This window comes from Schistocerca serialis, chromosome 5, assembly GCF_023864345.2.
Source record: "Schistocerca serialis cubense isolate TAMUIC-IGC-003099 chromosome 5, iqSchSeri2.2, whole genome shotgun sequence".
Lineage (NCBI taxonomy): Eukaryota > Metazoa > Arthropoda > Insecta > Orthoptera > Acrididae > Schistocerca > Schistocerca serialis.
The window spans coordinates 263285381-263299161 of record NC_064642.1 but is presented as its reverse complement, the minus strand read 5'-3'; positions in this window follow the sequence as shown (position 1 = coordinate 263299161).

Sequence of the window (13781 nt, the reverse complement as noted above, 5' to 3'; positions counted from 1 at the left end):
GGATCAAAAGTAATCATACAATAATGACATACTAACACATCCTTTAATTGCTGAAATGCATCCTGACATTCGTGGGACCAGACAAAAGGAATATCCTTCTGGTTCAGCCAGTTGGGGGAGTTTTTATTGCAGTCAAGTGCAAGGTAGCAGGGTGAATTTTCTGTGCACTTATTGCATGTCCTAAATGATCAAGTTCTTCTTCCTAATTGCACTTAAAGCCAGCCACAGAATTGACTTAAAAGAAGTAATATAATCCTTAAAGCATCTGGAAGATATTACAGCAAGTACATCAGCAACCATGTGATCAAAACAGAAAGCAACACATAGAAAATCAAGTTCATATAACCCGATTATGTATCTCTTTCAAACGAAAATTGTCTAGCCTCACATAGTATTTCTGATGTCAAAAGAAATTATTTCCACACTTGTTTCCAACACAGACAACCAAGGAGTTTATTCCATACACTTGTTTTGTAATACAATTTAAAGTAATACCTCCTATCTTATGAGAAATTGTATGTTTCACGTTTTGAGTCAGTAAAGAGTTTACCTACTCATCAAAGCTGAACAAAGCCCCAGGAAATGATGAAATGCCTACCAAATTCTGTATTGCATCTGGGTTAGCCCCCTCTCTTAACCATAATCTGTCATAGATCCCTCAAACAAAAAACTGAGCCCAGGAGCTGGAAGAAAGCATGGGTCACATCTGTGTACAAGAAGAGTAACAGAAGGGATCCACAAAAATGCTGTCAAAACTCCTTCACATAAATTTATTGCAATGTCTTACAACACATTCTGAGCTCAAACATAATGACGTATCTCAAAGAGAATGATCTCCATGCCAACCAGCATAGATTTCAAAAACACTGATCATTTGAAACCCAACTCGAACTTTTTTCTTGATTTCCGAAAACCACTTGATTCAGTACCATACCTATGCTTATTATCAAAAGTATATCCATGTGGGGTATCAAGTGAAATTTGTGACAGGATTGAGGAGTCATTGTTCGTGAGGATGAAGCAAGTTATCTCGGATGGAATGTCATCAACAGATGTTGACATAACTTTGAGTGTGCCCCAGGAAGTGTGTTGAGACCCTTGCTGTTTATATTGTGTAATATTAATAGTAACCTCAGATTTTTGCAAATCATGCTGTTATCTGTTGTGAAATACTGTCTGAAACAAGTTGTATAGCTATTCATTCAATTATTACTAAGATTTCGACATGGTGCACATATTGATAACTTGCTTCAAATGTTCAGAAACGTAAAATTGTAACTTCACAAAACGAAAAAGAATAGTATTCTATGACTGCAATACCAGCAAGTCACAGTTGGAATCAGCCAAGTCATACAAATACCTGGTTGGAACACTTTGTAAGGATATGAAATGGAATGATCACATAGCCCCAGTCATGGGTAGGGCAGGGCAGCTATCAGACTTTGGTTTATTGGTAGAATGCTGGGGAAACACAATCAGTCTACAAGGGTGATTTCTTACAAATCCCTCATCTGGTCCATATAGCATATTGCTCAAGTGCGTGGGACCATTACCAAACAGGCCTCACAGGGGATTTTGAATCAATATAGAGAATGGTCACAGGTTTGTTTGAGAGTGTCATTGAGATGTTGATAGAGTTGAACTGGCATGTACTTGAATATGGAGGCAAACTATCCCGAGAAAGCCTACTTACAAAGTTTCAAGAACTGGCTTTAAATTATGGCTGTAGGAAAATACTACAGCCCACTACATATCACTTACATAGAAATTGTGAGGATACAATTAAATTAATTACAGCAGAGGCATTAAAACAATCATTTTCCCCACACTCCATACGTGAATGGGATGGGGAAAAGCCCTAAAAACTGCTAGAATAGGATATTCCCACTGCCATGCACTTTAAGCACACAATTAGGTATTAGATACAGTTTCACAGACATGTAGCTCAGTCCTCCTTCCTCTAAAGTTTCAATCCTCTGTGGTTTTGGTACTCAAATTGACACTACTGTGAATAGCATATATGCAAAATGTATAAATAAAGATTTCTGCGAACATGTAGTCAGGACCACGAATGGTAATGCAGCTTTTAAACATGATAAATGTTCTTTTAGCACAGTTGCACCAAAATGTGGATTTCTTTACTTGTGGAATAATAAGGATGAGATTGAAATGGCTTGTGTTATTCATCAGGAGAAATGTAATTCAAGTGAATATTTGAAATGTGGGCACAGCTTATCTGTTTAATATGACTGCTTCAATGGTGAATGTAAGTCTAGGTTTCAAAAATATCATACTGAATTTAAGGTGTCCTTTTGTGATTGAGTGGAAGCAAACTTTGTTCTGTTTACGTTGACTGATAAATGAGCTTTTTTTTTAATTCTTAAGAGTCTGTGTTACTCTAAAAGAGGTCTTAAAATTTCCAATGGCCTGCATTTTTCTGATCATTCTAAAATGAATTGAGTGTTCTCTTGACCATCTTTTGTTTGTAGCAGTTTCCAACCTAAGGATTACCCTTCTCTGTTTAAATGTGCTTACAGATAATGGTATGCATATTTAAAGACTATGCAAAGCTGTTAATTACTTTCCGTAACAATATTTATTTGCCTAGTGGCCAAACACATAGGTTGTGCACTTAAATGTTTAATCATAGACCACTTGGACATTTCTGTGGTCATGATTCCATAGAGGCCTAAACATAACCTTTTCACATGCTTGTAAATGTTGTATGCAGTAACAGCTCTATGTGTATCCTAAAATGTAAAAATAATATAATTTGATGCATAAAAAATATTACTTACTATGCAGCAGCAGAAAAATACACGTATAAGGGTCTGCAAGCTAAAACACAAAATTTTCGGATTCTTGCTTTGGTTGCACTATAAAACATTGCTGCCTGCCAAATTTCATGGTTCTAGATCAACAGGAAGCAGGCTACCCAAAATGTTTTGATGAGTGAGTTTGCAAGTATCAAAACATGTAGCATGAATGGCCATATCTTTTGATTACATTGACTTAGAAACCAATTTTTTACTCTGGCAACGGACAGTAGACGTCACTGTGAGGCATGTATTTCAAGTTGATATGTCTACCCGTTCCTGACAAAAAAGGGTCTTAACAGTTGGACAACAAAGTGATCCTAAAACAGGCTGCTGCATTGCCACCTCCAATACAGTGGCACTGATATCGGCAGATTCCACTGATGACCAACATCATGCTGAAGACAACTAATATTTTCGAATTAGTATGCCTCTATTCTCGTGGTCTCGCAGTAGCGTTCTCGCTTCCCGAGCACGGGGTCCCGGGTTCGATTCCCGGCGGGGTCAGGGATTTTTCCTGCCTTGAGATGACTGGGTGTTGTTGTGTCGTCTTCATCATCGTCATTCATCCCCATTATGGTCGGAGGAAGGCAACGGCAAACCACCTCCATTAGGACCTTGCCTAGTAAGGCGGTGTGGGTCTCCCGCATCGTTCCCCTACGCTCTGTAAAGAAGCATGGGACTTCATTTTTTTCCATGTGTATAGTCACAATGTTGCCGATCTTGTCCCCTGAATGTAAAGACTTTGGATGACAATTGCCGAAATTCAGATCAGTTTGTTTTCTCCTGTCATTTTGGCTGACACAACACAAACAATGGACTGTGAGAAAGTGATAACTTCAGTCAAAAGAGCATGTGGCATCCTTGAAGATGAAAAATACATGGAGGTAAAATACCTCCTTGGAAATATATCATAATCAGGATATAGTTTGGAAGCTTTCAGACAATCGTGAATATATTTAAATATTGTTTCAATCTTGCTTTCCCATTGAAAGCCAAAACAGCCCAAACCACTAAACACCACAAGTGGATTACTAGTGGTATAAAGAAATCTTGTGCTAGAAAATGTTACTTACACAATATTGCAAGCAGTTGCAACACAACTCCAGAGTTTGATAGTTACTTCAAAAAATATAAATGTACCTCAAATAAAATAATAAAGGAGGCAAAGAAAAGAGAGAATGACACACACATATAAAAAATGCTTAAAAGACAATCAAAGTAATATGGCTAGTTGTAAAGAAAGAAACCCAATCTGACAAAAATAGAGTTAATAGCCAGGTAGAGTGGTTGTGCGGCTAGAGGTGCCATCTCACTGATTGCGTGGCCCCTCCAGCCGGAGGTTCGAGTCCTCCCTCGGGCATGGGTGTGTGTGTTTTTCTTTGCATAAGCTAGTTTAAGTAGTGTGTAAGTCTAGGGACTGATGACCTCAGCAGTTTGGTCCCTTAGGAATTCACACACATTTGAAAAATAAAGTTAATAATATTGAATTAAAGGCTGGTTTGGAAAACATTAATAACCTGGAGGAAGTAGTTAATATGTTTAATAATTATTTTAAAAAGTAACAGGAAACTACTACAACAGACCTTCAATAGAAAACAGAAACAGGTAAAAATTTCAACAAATCAATATTCGTGTGCCCAACAAAAGTAGAAAAGTACATTTTACAATAAGTCTCAAAACGAAACACACACAGGAATAGATGATATACCTGATTTTGTTATAAGGAAATGTGGGGACCTGATTATTGAGCCCCTAACTCACCTATGTTACATATATTTCACTACAGGACCTTTTCCTTCATTTTTGGAAACAGCAAAGGTAAAGCCATTGTACAAGAAAGGAAACAACAAACCTTTGGCATTTTTTCTATTTCCTGAAATATATTGGAAAAGCTCTTCAATAAGAGACTAACAGACTTCTTAGGGGACAATAGCATTTTGTCAGAATCTCAACATGGATTTAGAGCAAACTGTTCAACTGAATCAACAGTTCACTCCTTTCTATTTGGGGCCCTGTTAGCATTAGACAACAAAAACAATGAGCACATTTTTAGATTTTTCAAAGGCACTTTACACCATAAATCATGATAAACTGCTATAGAAGCTAGAAAATCTTGCCATCAGAGTAACAGCTAACAACTGGGTCAACTCTTATCTTAAGAAAGACAACGATTTGTGGAAATAGATCAGGAAAGGTATCATGTTGTTAGGAAATATAATTCCAGCATACTGACTGTTGAATATGGAGTGCCACAAGGATCAGTAATGGGTCCTGTCCTGTACTTACTTTATGTAAATGACCTAAACATAACCAATAACAGCAGTAAAATATTTTAGTTTGCTGATGATACAACCGTTCTAATTACACGAAACTCAGAAGAAAGCTTTGTAAAAAAACATAAGAGAAGCCACTGACAGTCTAACTTGAAACTTTGGTAAAAATGACTTATTAATAAACACACAGCACAAACTAAAAATCTGGTATCACTCAATCTAGAGCAATATGGACAGACAATAGGAAAACAGCCTGTAACAAGTTTCTTGGTCTTCATCAACAAGACAACTTGAAATGGGAAATATATATTACTTAGGTACTTCTTGTGTTGTGTTGCTGACATTAAAAAATTATAAGAATAGTGGAGGGGGTAGATAATCGCAAATCATGTAGACCACTGTTACGAAAAAGGATGATCCTGCCTCTTCCATATATATACATTGAGAAACATCCCACATGGAAAAAATATATCTAAAAACAAAGATGATGTAACTTACCAAACGAAAGCGTTGGTATGTTTATAGAGACACAAACAAACATAAAACACACACAAAATTCAAGCTTTCGCAACCCATGGTTGCTTCATCAGGAAAGAGGGAAGGAGAGGGAAAGACGAAAGGATGTCGGTTTTAAGGGAGAGGTAAGGAGTCATTCTAATCCCAGGAGCGGAAAAACTTACCTTAGGGGGAAAAAGGGGCAGGTATACACTCGCACACACACACATATCCATCCGCACATATACAGAACCAGCAGACATCCCTTCTTATCATATCTGAAACCAGTGTCTTTTAAAATCCTTTACATTGACGAAGAGCTGCCTTTGAAGCAGCTTTTCTCATGCATAATTGTAACAAGTTTTGTGATACTGGGCATTCACCATTCACATGAAGTGCTTTAAAACATTGTTGTCAAAACCGATCATTTGTGTTAGAGGTTCAGTGCTTTCCATGCAACACGAAACCAGCTTTTTGTAAGATCCCTGCAGTTTCTACACTTTCGTTTACAATTTTCCTACTGTACTCTTGCCGGCACCACATGCTCCTCCAGTAAGTTCTTGTGTCTTCAAAAGTCAGCACTAGGAGTCCTGTTTTCAAACTCACGTTTGAAAAAGTTAAAGATGTGGTAAACAATCTCCCTCTTCTGCTTTTGAAGCACTTCACGCTTATTGTTGTCACATGACTTTTTTTCTTTATTGCACTGAAACATTTACACATACACGTTCACAGGCATACTGCTACAGAGAGAAAAACCGACAGTTGGATGAAAAATTCGTTGTCGCGAAGTACAGCAGCAGTGCAGGATTCAGGAGAGAGATTCTTGCTAGGTAGCTGTAACTCAGGGCTAGTCCTTCGGAAAGAGAATGAATCTTATTGGCTGCCGGTGGTTTACGGAGGGATGTGCACAAAACTGCTAAATATTGACCAACTTCCTGCATGTCACGGACTTTAATGTCCACCTACCACAATCGAAAAAAGATCCACTGTGATAACTGTAAGCAAAAGAAAGTCATATGTGATCTGAGGCTTTCCCGGCGAATGTGCTGTATCCAATGTTCTCGGGTCTCCAGCCGGATCCGATCGTCGAAGTTCCATGCTATTTCGGCGAATAACCGTTCCGCCATCATCAGGTGGTGCTGACGGAATGATCTGTCTGCCGCACTGCAGAATACATTGAGGCATCAAGGATTGCCCAGTCTGAAAATAGAAGTTCAAGCCATGCGGCTACGCCTTCAATAATAAAAATTGACATTAAAGCAATAGCTTTTTGGTTGTCATATTTTTTTCTGCTTTTAAATGTTTTAAAATACGTTAGCTGTGTGGTAATTTTATTTGGTTTTTTTGGTTCTTTTTTGTTTTTATATTTTTTCTTTTTTCTTTTTTTAATTCTTTTATTTATTTATTTTTATTTTTATTTTTTTGTTTTTTTCCCATTCGCTCACACATTCACACAATATATACATTGTACTCACACATACATATACAGTTAACACATTCTCACACTCATTCATTCACCTTTGATAAAATAATAATAATAAATAAATAAATCATAAATACTATAAAATAAGATTTTAAAAAAATAATTACAATAAAATAAATTTGAGTTAAAATAAAATAAAATAAAAATTTAAATTAAAGTAAAATTATTAAATAGTTAAAAAATTAAAATTATTAAAATTGTATAAAAAATACACTCCTGGAAATTGAAATTAGAACACCGTGAATTCATTGTCCCAGGAAGGGGAAACTTTATTGACACATTCCTGGGGTCAGATACATCACATGATCACACTGACAGAACCACAGGCACAAAGACACAGGCAACAGAGCATGCACAATGTCGGCACTAGTACAGTGTATATCCACCTTTCGCAGCAATGCAGGCTGCTATTCTCCCATGGAGACGATCGTAGAGATGCTGGATGTAGTCCTGTGGAACGGCTTGCCATGCCATTTCCACCTGGTGCCTCAGTTGGACCAGCATTCGTGCTGGACGTGCAGACCGCGTGAGACGACACTTCATCCAGTCCCAAACATGCTCAATGGGGGACAGATCCGGAGATCTTGCTGGCCAGGGTAGTTGACTTACACCTTCTAGAGCACGTTGGGTGGCACGGGATACATGCGGACGTGCATTGTCCTGTTGGAACAGCAAGTTCCCTTGCCGGTCTAGGAATGGTAGAACGATGGGTTCGATGATGGTTTGGATGTACCGTGCACTATTCAGTGTCCCCTCGACGATCACCAGTGGTGTACGGCCAGTGTAGGAGATCGCTCCCCACACCATGATGCCGGGTGTTTGGCCCTGTGTGCCTCGGTCGTATGCAGTCCTGATTGTGGCGCTCACCTGCACGGCGCCAAACACGCATACGACCATCATTGGCACCAAGGCAGAAACGACTCTCATCGCTGAAGACGACACGTCTCCATTCGTCCCTCCATTCACGCCTGTCGCGACACCACTGGAGGCGGGCTGCACGATGTTGGGGTGTGAGCGGAAGAGGCCTAACGGTGTGCGGGACCGTAGCCCAGCTTCATGGAGACGGTTGTGAATGGTCCTCGCCGATACCCCAGGAGCAACAGTGTCCCTAATTTGCTGGGAAGTGGCGGTGCGGTCCTCTACGGCACTGCGTAGGATCCTACGGTCTTGGCGTGCATCCGTGCGTCGCTGCGGTCCGGTCCCAGGTCGACGGGCACGTGCACCTTCCGCCGACCACTGGCGACAACATCGATGTACTGTGGAGACCACACGCCCCACATGTTGAGCAATTCGGCGGTACGTCCACCCGGCCTCCCGCATGCCCACTATACGCCCTCGCTCAAAGTCCGTCAAATGCACATACGGTTCACGTCCACACTGTCGCGGCATGCTACCAGTGTTAAAGACTGCGATGGAGCTCCGTATGCCACGGCAAACTGGCTGACACTGACGGCGGTGGTGCACAAATGCTGCGCAGCTAGTGCCATTCGACGGCCAACACCGCGGTTCCTGGTGTGTCCGCTGTGCCATGCGTGTGATCATTGCTTGTACAGCCCTCTCGCAGTGTCCGGAGCAAGTATGGTGGGTCTGACACACCGGTGTCAATGTGTTCTTTTTTCCATTTCCAGGAGTGTATATACACAAGATGTGTAATCTCGTTATTCATGTAGGTCATTGGTCCATCTAGTGGAAGTCAGGCAGTGCACCCTGTGTCCAAGTTGTCGTACAAGTTCGTTATCTGACTGTTGCATGTTTTCATAGAAGGTTTTTGCACTGGTTCTAAATCGGTCTATAAAATTGGGTACCCCTGCGAGTTGGTGAAGTTCATTCGTTGGGAACCGGTATGGAAGACGGAGTGCTCTTTTCAGAGCATGATTCTGAATTCCTTGTAGCCGTTGTATGTGGGTTGGAACAGCATTGCCCCACACGACAGCAGCGTAGTATAAGATTGGCCGCACCAGTGTGAGGTACAATATCACACCCAGTCTTGATGGTAGTGTTGATGCTGGATTTAATAATGGATAGAGCTGTACCATTCTTCTCCTGGCTTTCTCTCGAATATCTTCTATATGAGGTTGCCATGTCAATCGCCTATCAAGGGTCACACCCAAGTATTTTGCTGCTTTTGACCACGTAACTGGGGTGCCCCTTATCTCAATGGGCTGGATATTAGGTGGAAGTGGTCTTCTACAGATTGCTATTGCCTGTGTCTTTGTAGCGTTGAAAGACAGTCGCCATTTCGTTGCCCATTCACTCAGCTTAGTACATGCTTGTTGCAGTCTTGCCTGGAGGTGTGCAGCATTCATACTTCGGGAGTAAATGGCTGTATCATCGGCGTATAAGGATAGGTGTGTTCTGGCCATCGATGGTAGGTCGGATGTATACAAGATGTATAACAGTGGTCCCAGAACACTGCCCTGAGGTACCCCTATATCTAGGAGTTTATAGAGGAGTCCCTCGCGCCACACGCAATCAAAGGCACGAGAAACATCCAGAAATACAGCCCCGAAGAATTCTTTCCTTTCCATGGCGCTGAATGCTTCCTCAACTAGGCGTAGTAGCTGCTGGGTGGTGGAAAGGCCTTGGCGAAAGCCGAACTGGACGTCTGGTATCAGATGCTCTGCTTCCACATGCTGTTGAAGTCTCTTTATGTATAAACGTTTAAAAAGTTTCGATATGGCAGGTAAAAGACTAATTGGTCTGTAACTAGCAGGTGATCGAGGGTCCTTTCCTGCCTTCGGTATGGTGACGACCTCTGCATGTTTCCATGTGAGGGGGAAGTCGCCAGTTGCCAGGATCTCATTGAACGCGGCCGCTATTATTGGTACTGCAGTAGGTGGTAATTGCTTCAACAGCTCATTAGTTAGAAGGTCTGGTCCTCCAGTCTTCTTTCCGTTTAATTCTTCGAGCTGTTTTGTAACTTCTGCTGTCATGATCGGTTGAATGTGGTCATCTTCGGCTCGACTGGCGAGGAATCTTGGAAGTCTCTCGTTGACTAGGCCAATGTGGTCAGCGTCGGCAGGGTCATTCATCGGTGTGAAGTTTTTTGTGAAGTTTTTTGCCAAAGCATTTGCTTTGGCATCTGGTTCGCTGATTATATGGTTGCCAACATGTAGTGGGGGTAACTTCTGTCCACTTCTTAGTAAAGACTTCGTCATCTTCCAGGCCGATTGGTCTTGTAATTGTAGCAGCGCAACCTTATCTGCCCAGACTTGATTCTGTGTTTTTCTACTTCTGCCTTAATTTCTCGTTGTAGTCGATTTACTAGGCGCTTTGCGTTGCCTGCCATTCTCTGAATGCTCGGTTTTTTTCCTGATGGCTGCTATGATAGGTGGGGGCAGTTGGTGAGTTTTTGGTGGTATAGGCTGTCTCGGAGGTGTAGCTTCTGTTGCAGCGTCTAGTGCTTTAGATGTTAAGTATAATAGAGTGGCTTCTGCTCCTGCTGTCCCTGGGTCTGGTGCATCCAGGAGGTCTCTTTCAAGCATTTGACGATACATTTCCCAGCTGATTCCTCGAATATCAAGATAGTGTCTAGGCGGTTTATTGATGCCGATGAGGTCGACATCAAAAATGACAGGTTCGTGGTCAGATGTAACGGCCCTTCTGGTAGTGGCAGTAACACCATTGGGAAATCCCTTAATGATGGCTATATCCAGCACGTTACTCTGGCCTCCATTCGGAAAGCAAGTGGGGTCATATGTCCCACGATGATGGCGTGGCTTCTTTCAGCAACTCGCAGGAGACGACGTCCGCTGATGTTAGTGATGCGGCTATTCCAGGTGGAATTTTTGGCATTAAGGTCACCAGCAAGAAAAAGATTTCCTTGTTGTGACAGTAGCACCTGAAAGTCTGCTTCTTCTAGATGGCCACGGTGGGGCCTGTACACTGCAATGAATTTATGCGGCCTCTTGATGTCTGGACTGCAACTGACGTGGCTTCTACTGTGGCTAATGCTGGAAGCAGCAGTTGGTGATGCATCAAGGAGTTTCTTACATATACTGCTGTTCCTCCACCAGCAGTCGGCCGGTCCATCCGGAAACAGCTGTAGTTGGCAACTCATACTTGGATGTCGGGTTTCAAGTATGTCTCGGTGACCAGGCACACGTCGATTCTTTCATCTTGGAGGAATTGATGGAACTCTCCTACTTGATTGCGAATTCCATTGGTGTTCCATGTGCACACAGTTAGCCCAAATCTAGCTGCCATATTGGGTGGTGGAGGTTGGCTGTGGAATGGCCTGTAGGGCAACTTGAACTGCAGCAGAAATCTGTTGCGGAATAGTAGCCATGATAGCCTGAAGGACATCAGTGATAGCTTTCGTCATGACTTGCATGACTGAGGTCAGATTAAACTCTCGGCGGGAAGTGTCGTGTTGTGCCTGAGCTGTTGGCAGTCCGGCACTGATTATGTGCTGCTGAGGTGCAGCAATGGTCGGAGGAGGTGGAGCTGAGCGATGGGGAGTAAACTGAGTACGCCTATGGTGGTGTAGGTTGATTCTCTGTATGCCTACAGTGGAGGCATTGGCCTTAGAGGCTGAAGCATTATTGGTTTTGGTTGTTGCTACATTTGTATTTCTCCTAGCAGCTGCAATAGCAGCATAAGTGAGACCCTGGTGACTGGTTGCCTTTTGTCTAGCCCTATAGGCTTTAATGACTTCACAGCCAAGGTAGCTATCGGGATGAGCTTTGTTCCAACGGACACATGTGGCAGGAGTGTCTTTGTCCTTAGGGCAATCTTTGGAAGTGTGTTCTTGGTCGCACTTCACACACTTGAAGGGCATTGCACAGTGTTTGGCTACATGGTCAATGCCTTGGCATCGATAGCAGATGGTGGGGCCACGTTTGCCCCGAGGTTCCTCAATTGTGACGTCTGTATTGGCTATGACCTTCATTGTCAGTAATTTTCGGTTATCTGGTGTGTTGGTGAGCACTACCATTATGAGTTCTAGGCGATTGCACTCTGGAAATTGACCTGGGGACAATTCCGATGGCTTCCAGTTCTTCCCTCAGATCATCACACGAGAAACTGAAGGGAAACCCTCGAATGACTTTTTTGATGGGCTTGTCAGGCGAATAGGTATAAAATCCCCATTGCCTTTTTGAGATTTCTTCTGTAACTTTCATAAAATCCGTAGTATTTGCGGTTTGAAGCTTATAGAGGTCTTTACCAGCTGTTCTGAATTGAAAAGGGTTGCAAAGAAGGCTCTTAATAGTTTTAATAGTATCTTATACGCCTCCTTGAATTCAATGATGATGGGAGGAGGTTTCCGTGCTTTTGTAGAAGTCTGGGCCGTGGTAGCTAAGGTGTCACTTTGGTCGGTTGGTTCGACGTCCATAGCCGCGAAAGAGTTGTTTGTTGATATAGGAGCAGCACTCGTACTCTTTCGGGCAGGAGCCGTCCGAGTGGCTGGAATGAATCCGTCCTCATCGGCGATGGGGCGGGACTTCTTGTGTCGGTTTTCGCTAGCTGACGAGTTCGGGGTTGTCTCGTCCGTCTTTTTCCTCTTGGCAGGTCCAGGAAGTCCTTCTGTTGGCGTAGAACACATAATAGTCGTTGGCATCAAGTCGGTAAGGAGCTTCAAGCTTTCATTTGGATCTTGCTCGGCTTGGTTGGACGTTCCATTGCCAGTGTGTTGCAAGTCAGTGTCTCTTCAAATGGCTCTGAGCACTATGGGACTTAACATCTGTGGCCATCAGTTCCCTAGAACTTAGAACTACTTAAACCTAACTAACCTAAGGACATCACACACATCCATGCCCGAGGCAGGATTCGAACCTGCGACCGTAGCAGCCGCGTGGTTCCGGACTGAGCGCCTAGAACCGCTAGACCACCTCGGCCGTCTCAGTGTCTCTCTTGGCGTCGAGTTCTTGCTTCTTCTTCGAAGTCTCGGACGAGAGGGGCGCCTTACGCGTGTCAGACATAGTGCCAATAAAGGCGAAGAGATTTGCACATAGAGGAAGGAAAGCTAGCCTTGGCCTCTGCGAGCGCGGGCTTGTCCCATGCAAAGGGGGCCCTGACTCGCAAAATCCCTCACTAACGGTCCCTAGGTGTGCAGTGTTTTATTCCTGAAGAAAGCACTGCACAACCAACAGGTACAGGAACACGACCTGCGTGATCTGTCTGCGCTGTGTCCGTGGTATTTATGTCCGCGGGGTCCTGAGTCGTACCCCGGCGCGGACGGCCGGCGGAGCGCCGCGCGGTGGGAGGGGGTAGCTGCAAGCACGGCCGGTGATAGGCGCAGTCCATCTCCGTCCGCCGTGGCGGAAGGAGCTCGCGTCCGATCGGGCCGTTGTTCTTTGATGGTGTTTAATAATGGTTTCCAGGCCTTGCTAAGTTGAAACCCGGTGTCCCTGTTGATGAGGTTATCTGTTACGCGAATTTCTATGGCCTCCATGTAGATACTGTCCCAGTAGACACTTGCGTCCGTCAGGATTTTTGTCTCTTCGAATTTCGCTGTGTGTCCGGTTTCAATGCAGTGTTCTGCTAAGGCCGAATGGCTGGGTTGGCGTAGCGGGTGTGACGTTCGTGTTCCTTGCATCGGTCCTCGAGCGTGCGAACTGTTAGGCCGATGTAGGATTTTCCACAGCCGCACGGGGTTTTGTATACGCCCGCTTTCTTAAGGCCTACGTCATCTTTTGCCGCTCTTAGTAGGTCACGAATCTTTGCTGGTGGTCGGAAGACTGTGTCAATCTTGTGTCGCCTTAACAGTCT